Genomic DNA, 9441 nt, shown 5'->3' on the forward strand with positions numbered 1-9441 from the left:
AGTTCGTTACTTAGATTTTTTCTTTAAAATTTTGTAAATTTCAAACTAACTTTAATTTCCTATATTATTTCTTAAAAATATCACAGTAAATTGAATTAGACCTTAGAATACATTAGTATAATTTGTCCTTTTCGTTTTGATCAAGTCATAAGTCATTACCATTTTGATTTTTTGGTCAGAATCATGCATGCATGTGCTTCAAATCGATTTGATTGCTCCAAAGAAACATTCCACCCTAGCTAGCTATGTGCATCTTCATACACTGTACCATGACCAAAATGATTACCGTACGTCCTCTTCATCATTTATATATGCATAGGAACCCTACTAACTACTAAGTACTAACTACCTCGACCTCTTCTGCCCAATCTATTTGGAGCCTCCGTGTCAAAATAATTATACACCACATCTAGCCAAAAACACCAAAATATCTAGCATCCAACATTTTTTAAATAGATTTTCATCGTTTTAAGTGGTAATAATAAAATTAAAAATAAAAAATAGTAAGGTAGCTTTTGTTAGCCACAATTCCACAAACCAAAAATAGAACTGCAGATCTATACATTATTGAACCTAGTTCAAATTGCTTAAGCTAATACTACTTTTTCATCCCCATATTCCGTGTTCATTCCAATTGTAACCGGCAAGAACAAATAGAACTAAAAATTCTTAAAGGTAAAGACTAAAGAAGCATACACAAAAGCCAATTCACAAAACAAATCTTAACATAGGTTCAAAGAGAAAAATAACCATAAGGTAGTACCAGCTGCCTAATGAAGAGTTCTACTTCTATTCAATAATAATCACTCATTCAAACCATTTCAAGATTTGGACGGTGCCGCAAATCAAGCCTTACTTGCTCTAGATACTGCTAAGAGATGGACATTTCACCAAATTCAATTTTTGGGGCCCTTTCTCAACTTAATAGATAGAGTTTTAATTTGTGTTCCAAAAATGCACTCTTCTATTGTACACTTGTTATTTTTTCCCCTATTGATCTTCGCAAAACAAATCAGAAAATTGTGGATGAACTGATTTTTTTTTTTTTTCCTTTTCGTTTGAAACACTCTTTATATACACTTTTTTTTGGCACTTATTTTTCAGTATAAAGTAAGAATAAATTTATTACCTTCTCTCACTTTTTATAGTCACTTTTAATTTTTTTTCTTTTACTACAAATAGAGAGACTCGAATCCACGGCCTTTTAGATGAATATGAGAAGACTATGTTGTTTGAGTTATAACTTATTGAGTTATATAATCACTTTTAATACTAAAAACAAAAAACATATATATAGTACATATAACATTATTTCTCTGTTTTTCCTTTAGTTTAGACTAGTAGGTAATAAAACTTTCGTAGTGATACTTTCAGGGTTGATTTTTTATTTACTATACACTTCTTAAGAATGAATTAGTGACTTTTTAGTGTCTCTACTTGTTGTATTAAATTTTTCCATTAACATATAATCTTTTTTATATATCTATCTCAAAAAACGAAAACTAATAACTTATAATTCATATAGTTTTTAAATTTTTTATCTTGCCAACACCTTTAAATCATATATAAAAATAAAAAATGTCAAATAATTTTGATATAAAAAAAGAATAGCACTATATCTTGTATCATTTCTCAATTCTCAGCATTAATTTGCCGTCAATGAAGCATGAAGTCTAAAGTCAGCAGAATTCACGCGTAACAGGACTCTAATATGTACAAATCCTAAATTTGTCGTGTACTATATTTTGATCTAACTTTAGTTTGAGTCTTTAAATCTGCATCTATCGCATTCTGAACTTGTCTTATATATATGTACCAAATAAAAAATAGTTAAAATACTTCCCCTCATGAAATAATCATGTTACCCCCACGTTCACATGGTAATTTGTGAATGGCTATCCAAAATCTTTAGAGAAATATTTTGCACCAATAATTTGTGAAATTAATTCTGATATATGTTGTGTAAATGTAAGGTATTACACTGTTACACTATTATTATTTAATTATGTGCCTGTGTTTAAATTTTTTATTTTATCATAATAAATGTATAACAAATAATAAAAAATAATGCAAACATCACTTTTTGTATAATGAATAATCCATGCAATCATCTAAATTAAAATCCAAATCTATATGTACCTAGGGAATTTAATTCATTAGGTATATATATGTGGTGTCTAGGGATCCTAAACGTTGGAGCAAAAAGAAATGAACGTACATGCACTACTTAATTGATAGATAATTAACAAACAAGCCACGACAAACGAGATTAAAGTGATCATGTATAGTGTACTTGTATATATACAGTACCACGGCATCATTGAACTTGATGAAGATGCATGCTACATTATTAATAATTCTTTTAACGATAGCTAGTCAAATCGAAGTGACTAGCTCTAATCTCTATAAGATGGGTTTGTTTTCAAATACTGAAATGGAAGCCGAGAAATTAAAATTTAATATTGTGTTTAATGATTAAAAATTAAAATTAAAATATTAATTTTAAAATATAATTGTTGATCAATAAATTATTATATATATAAGACGAGATTTAAATTTTTAATATTTATTTAAATAGATTGGTAAACTAACTATTAGATTAACCCAAATTGATTTTAGTCACAAAAAAAACCCAAATTGATTTTTCTCTCCTAGCATATCTAATCTACAAATATTTAATACATTAACAATTATTTGTTTCCTTTGTTAAGTAGAAGAGTTCATTATTGTTAGCATTATTGAGCCATTAAAAGGATATAAATCTTTTCAAAACATTTTATAATATAAGATTAAGCAAGCCTGAATACTACTGGGATGTTGATGATCATAATTAATCAGAAATCAACATGCAAATTAAATGATAATGATTACCCATCATTTGTTCATTAATGTTAGTTAGTTAATTAATTATTCTAAACCTTGAGAAATTATTAAAATAGAAAGTGAGATGAATTAATTAATGGGGTTTCCACCTTGGCTTTAGGTTAAAGACAGAGTAAGCTCACGTTGTTCAACATTTGAATTAGTACTCTGTGACCCCAAAGACCCACAGTTTCTATTAGATTTTTCTTTAATTATATGGTTTTTCTCATCAAGGAATCTTAGAAATGGCATAAGCCTCGTGCGTTGCCCTAACCACCACCACCATAGTTTATGTGTTACTTTGATTGAGGTTATAGCAGTTGTGACCTGTGGTCGGTTCCCCAAATCTCGTTGCCACGAACCTTCCTCCTCTTACATATAGTCTCAAAATAAATAAATTTGTCGAAATTGTTTCGGTTCGTTAATGTATATGATTGATGCTGCAATTGATATCATGGATGAGTTTGATCTAGGATAGATGATACATTTAAAAATCTTCTATAATAATGTCATCTCTTTCAAATAAATTTAGACTTATGTTACATGACTTAACACTTCTACTAGTTAGTTAGTGTAGTGAGCTTATGTGTATAGTGTTGGTTACAAAACTTATCAGTGACTTAGTTACTTTGTACAAGAGAGAAGAATTAGTTAGCAATAGAGTAATTAGTGACTATATATATCAACAGTATTATTTTGTATGGATAGTTTTGCATTCCCATTTTTAAGTGGAATGGTGATTGAGATGTGAATAAGAAACACACTCTCCCTTCTCTGAGTTTCGTGAAGTCGCTCTTTCATCTTCCAGAACTCACCACTTTCACAACTTAAGATAAAATATTATTTTAATTTTTTTATGAACTGCTATTATTTTGGTTTAATTTTTAAGACAGAGTGAGTATATGCAAAAAATATTCATAGGCTTAAGTTAGTATAAATTTTAAATAATTTGTGTTCGTATTCAAACTTAAAAGACGCTATTTAATTTGCATATGGATGCATGAGTGGTGTTGAACTCTGATATGCAGGTTATTGTTAGGAAGTTTATTATTGTTGTTGTTATTGTTAGAAGCTGAAGCTAATTTTGGATTCACTAAGGTTCGAACTCTCGACCTTTCGAATCTAGAACTCTAATACCATGTCCTGAAACCACTCATCCCAAAAACATAACCTGATAGAATAATGTAACACTAATAATCATATCTCTAATACTTTGTAAACCTTCAGGTCATTGACTCCCTATACTTTCTCTTTCAAAAGTACTCTATTATCCATTTTTCTTACTCTACTAAATAATAACAAAACCATACTAACAAATTTTTGGGTTACATACCATGAAGGAGAAAAATACAAATGCAGAGAACCAGAGGGAGAAGACGAGCAAGTTTGAAGAAGAACACGGAATCTGATATTTTCAATAAATCTAAATCGAACCTACCGTTTACCATTGGCATATTCAAATTAATATTTAAAAAAGGGAACTCGGACCCTACGATTTCATTTTCAGCTTGATAAAAAATATATATATACAAAACGCACGGTCCGTTTTGCATTGTTAAAATTCAAATTCCAGCCATCAACAAGAGGGTACGACTTGTTTGTTTATTTTTGCTTAACAAAGAACTCAGACCCGAGTTCTTTCACCTAAAAATGACATAAAGCTGTCCCACCTTCTTGTCTATTTTTCCCTATTTCCATATCCAAAAAAAGCACACTAACAAATTCCATAACTAAAAAATTGAGCCCTTAAAAGACTTACCTTATTCTCTTTTCTTTTTTTTTTTATAGTTATGTTATTGTCCCATTTTATTTCTTCCATAACCGATTTATAACTCGATCTTATTAAGAAATCAATGTCAATTTATAACCAATTTATAAAGGCAGAGATAGCTAGCCATTGTTTATCCACTTCCGATAGTTCTATAGGTAACCAAAAACAGGCCATCCAAACTTTTCTTATTTATTATTTATTAATTTTAATAATAATTAATAAATTTTAATTATTTTTTATTAATTATTTTTTGTTATTAAACATTTTTAATCAAAATAATAGGATAGCGTAGCTGACGTAACGAGGATGACCAAAGGCACTGTCGGGAGGCCAAGCAAACAAGAAGCGAGCACGTGACAATGGGAGCTACCCCATTCACCGAGAAAATTCTGAAAGTCTAACTCTCCAAAGGTTTTGACAAACCCATCGACATGAAGTATAATGGCACCAAGGATCCCCTAGGAACACCTAACGGCCTTCGAGGAACCTGGAAGGAGCCACCGATGTGGCTTTCTGGTAACCTTAGCCGGCCCTGCGATTAAATGGTTCAACGGCCTCCCGAACCATGTGATAGCCAATTTCGACGACGTCTCCAGAAAGTTTATGGCCCATTCACCACCAGGATCACCAAAGTAAAGTACCCAATCATACTACTCAGAATCACCCAAAGGCAAGACGAATCCACAAGGAAATACCTCGACAGGTTCAACGATGAGTGCCTAATGGTCGATGGACTCACGGATTCAGTCGCCAGTCTTTGTCTGACCAATGAACTCATGAACGAAGACTTCTGAAAGCATCTCACTACCAAGCCAGTCTGGACCATGCACAAAATCCAAAGCGCCGTGAAAGAATACATAAATGACGAAGAGGTAACCCAAGTCGTGGCCCGCCAATAAACGACAGTACGGCAACACGGCACCCCGTAGTAACCCACCACTGAAAGATACCTTGAAGGAACACCCCAAACCCGCTACCCCCAACCAACCATCCAGGGTAGGAAAGTTCATGAACTACACCCCCTACCCACTCCCATCACAGAAATTTACCACCAAATAGCGGAGCGAGGCATCCTTTCGAAGACGCGACAACTGAAGGAATGGACAGGCGAGAACAAGAGCCTATACTGCGATTACCACCAAGGATACGGACATAAAACCCAAGATTACTTCGACCTAAAAGACGCCCTCGAACAAGCCATCCAAGATGGCGAACTCCCCGAGTTTGCCAAAATCATTCGAGAACCTAGGAGAACTGAAAGAGAAAGATCACCAGAACATGATCACATTTTCTCCCGATTACTGCCAACACGGCACCTCAGCGGAAGACGCCCCATTCATCATCTCGGTAAAAGTCGGAATCGCACTTATGAAAAGAATACTGATCAACACCGGAGCCGATTCTAACATCCTCTTCAGAGGAGCCTTCGACAAGATGGGTCTTTGAAATGAAAATCTGCAAACCCACCGCAACAGGGTGACCGAACTCGGAGAAAACTTCCTCAAATCGGACGATTTCATAGTGTTACCACTCACCATCGGAACCGAAAACCAGAGGAAGACCATCCTCTCCGAGTTCGTGGTTCTTAAGGACTCCACTGCTTACAACATAATCCTCGAAAGAAGGTCGATCAACGACCTATCCGCCGCCACCTTCACCAAGTTCCTAATCATCAAGTTCCAGGCCAATAACGGCACTATCGAAATGATACACGGGGACCAAGAAGTCGCGGTAGAGTGTGACAACACCATTTTGGCCCTCTGCAAGAGATCCCGAAATGCAACAGGCATCTTCCCCGCCAACCTCGATGCACACCAAGACCCTAGCCCGCGCAGAACCATAGGAGGAAACGATGAAGAAGCAGAGCTGGACCACACATACGAGGTCAGGAGCATATCACACCTCTGGAAGCAAGCCTTAAAACAGAGAATAAGTCTAAGGTACAATCGCAGCACGGTACGACAAGACTTCGGACCAGGAGACCTCATTTTATGACAAAACAACATCGGTCCCCTCACTCCCAGAGAAGGGAAGCTCACGCTCAACTGGGAGGGTCCCTAGCGAATCAAGATGATAATCAGAAAAAGAGCCTATAGGCTCAAAAGACTAAACGGGACCGAGCTCCCGAGATCCTGGAATGCCACCAACTTACGGCGCTACTATACGTAGAAAACATCCTTCCAAAGCAACAAGATCGAGGTCATTTAAGACTATCTCTTTATTATTATTATTATTATTATTATTATTATTATTTTGCTTTTTTAGCCCGTACAGAACCATGGGAGGAAACGATGAAGAAGTAAAGCGGGACCTTGCAGATGAAGTCAGGAGCATAGCACACCTACGGGAGCTAGCCCAAAAACAGAGAATAAGCCTAAGGTACAATCACAGTACGGTACGATGAGACTTCAGACCAGGAGACCTCGTCTTACGATGAAATGATATCTGTCCCCCACTCCCAGAGAAGGGAAGCTCACGCGCAACTGGGAGGGTCCCTACCGAATCAAGACGATAATCAAAAAAGGAGCCTACAAGCTCAAAACACTAGACGGGACCAAGCTCCCGAGATCCTAAAATGCCACCAAATTATGGCGCTACTATACGTAGAAACATCCTTCCAAAGTAACAAGATCGAGGTCATTTAGGACTATCTCTTTAACACTTTATTTTTTTTCTTTTTCCACTTTTATTTATTGCTTAAGTTGTTTAATCATATATTTTTTACCGGGCACTCTTTTCTACCCACATCGGGAGGTTTTAATTAGGCCCAAACCTCAAATGAAATTCATTTTTTCAAAAGCATTGTCCCGTCCGACGGCACCAGCTAAATGCCGCTACCCCCGGGGAATGATCACTCCGAGACCAACAAAACGGATATCTAAATAACAAAATGGATATCCAAATAACAAAAACGGCAACCTGGGGATCGATCACCCTGAGGCCAACAAAACAGATATCCAAATAAGTAAACAGCTACCCGGAGATCGATCACCCTGAGGCCAATAAAACGGATATCCAAATAACAAAATGGCTACCCGGAGATCGATCACCCCGAGACCAACAAAACGAATATCCAAATAACAAAACGAATATCCAAATAAGTAAAAGGCTAACCAGGAATCATTCGAGGCCAACAAAACGGATATCCAAATAAGTAAACGGCTATCCGGGAATCAATCACCCTGAGGCCAATAAAACGGATATCCAAATAACAAAATGAATATCCAAATAACAAAAAATGGTGACCCGGGAATCGATCACCCGCGAAGCCAACAAAGCGGATATCCAAATAAGTTGAACGGCTACCCCCAGAAACCGATCACCTACGAGGCCAACAAAACGGATATCTAAATAAGCAAAATAAGCAAAGTATTGGAATCGGCACACCAAGAGACTTAAAATAAGTTCACAATAACAGCCCAAAAAGGCACACAAAACAAGCATGAGTTGACGGTTTTCCAACTCGCGGAAAGTCGAACTCACCAACATCTTGCCAATCGGCGCAGGATGACGTCACGCCCTTTTCAGGCCCCTCACGACATCCTGATAATAGAAAACCAAAGTCTTTAACAAAAGCAGCGTTAAGGTCTAAGCTAATGCCTTTTCAAGTCGCAGAAAGTGGAACTCACCAACATCCCGCCAATTGGCGCGGGATGACGTCACGTCCTTTCCAAACCCCTCGCAGTCTCCCGAACTACAAAGAACCAGGCTCCTCAACAACTTAGTATTGAGACCAAGCAAGCATGCTCTCATGCTCCAGGGGCAACTGTTCCAGACCCAATCTCCAGGTCCTTCCTCGGAACAGTCACCGAACCCGGCAATCCCAAGATTGGGCTATCCTCACGGCCCAAAGACGGATCAATAACTTCTAATATCCTGACCCAACATTCGAATTCAAATACCTATCTTATCTTAGTTAGATAAGATAAGATGAGATAACTACCACCAGCTATATAAAGGGGAGCTAGAAGCCCCACAGGTACGTCATTCATTCTACACACTTTATATCTCTCAGATTCATTCTAACTTGAGCGTCGAAGTATCTTTGTAGGTACTACCCCCGTTGCTCCAGCCAGATAATCCGACGACCGCTTCGACTCGCAAGTCTCCGATCCATCTCACAACCTGTACCAAAGACTTTTAGTATATATACAAATAAAAATCAACTCACTGAATCAATTATTATTTATTTATATATAAATAGATATATAATTTAATTCATTTTTAATATATATTTTATATTTTAATATATATTTTATAATAATAAATAATTTTAGTGATTAATTTTAGCATTAATTAATTATCGCAATAATTAATGAATGCTAAATAAGACAAATTATAACTATTTTTGACTGATTTTCTTTGGTTACCAAACATTTTTGTTAATTTTAATATGTATCTCATATAATCGATCCAAATAATATTCATGAATTTGGATAAACCGTCGTACTTTCTTTTCCCGTTATATTCCAAGCTTCATTTGTGATCGATGTGTGCGCGCAATAATTATCTTTATTTTTTCTTCCTTTAAGTTTTTCCAGCTTTTATTCATTCATTGACTAATTTTCTTTTACAAAGTGTTCGTATCCTTTTAGTTTTAAATTAGTATAGTACAACCTAGAATTTCCGTAACGCAATGAAAAGAGTGCAGAATATCTTATAATGAATCAATGTGATAATTGATAAATATTATTGTGAAATAGGTACGTGAATTTTTATTCTCAAGTTAGCTAGTGGTATCTTACCAACTCCGAAGTGTATCAGTTTCATGTTCTTATGTTTTTTATTTATAATTTATATATATATAT

The sequence above is a fragment of the Arachis ipaensis genome, chromosome B07, assembly GCF_000816755.2.
Source record: "Arachis ipaensis cultivar K30076 chromosome B07, Araip1.1, whole genome shotgun sequence".
In the NCBI taxonomy this organism is placed as follows: Eukaryota; Viridiplantae; Streptophyta; class Magnoliopsida; order Fabales; family Fabaceae; genus Arachis; species Arachis ipaensis.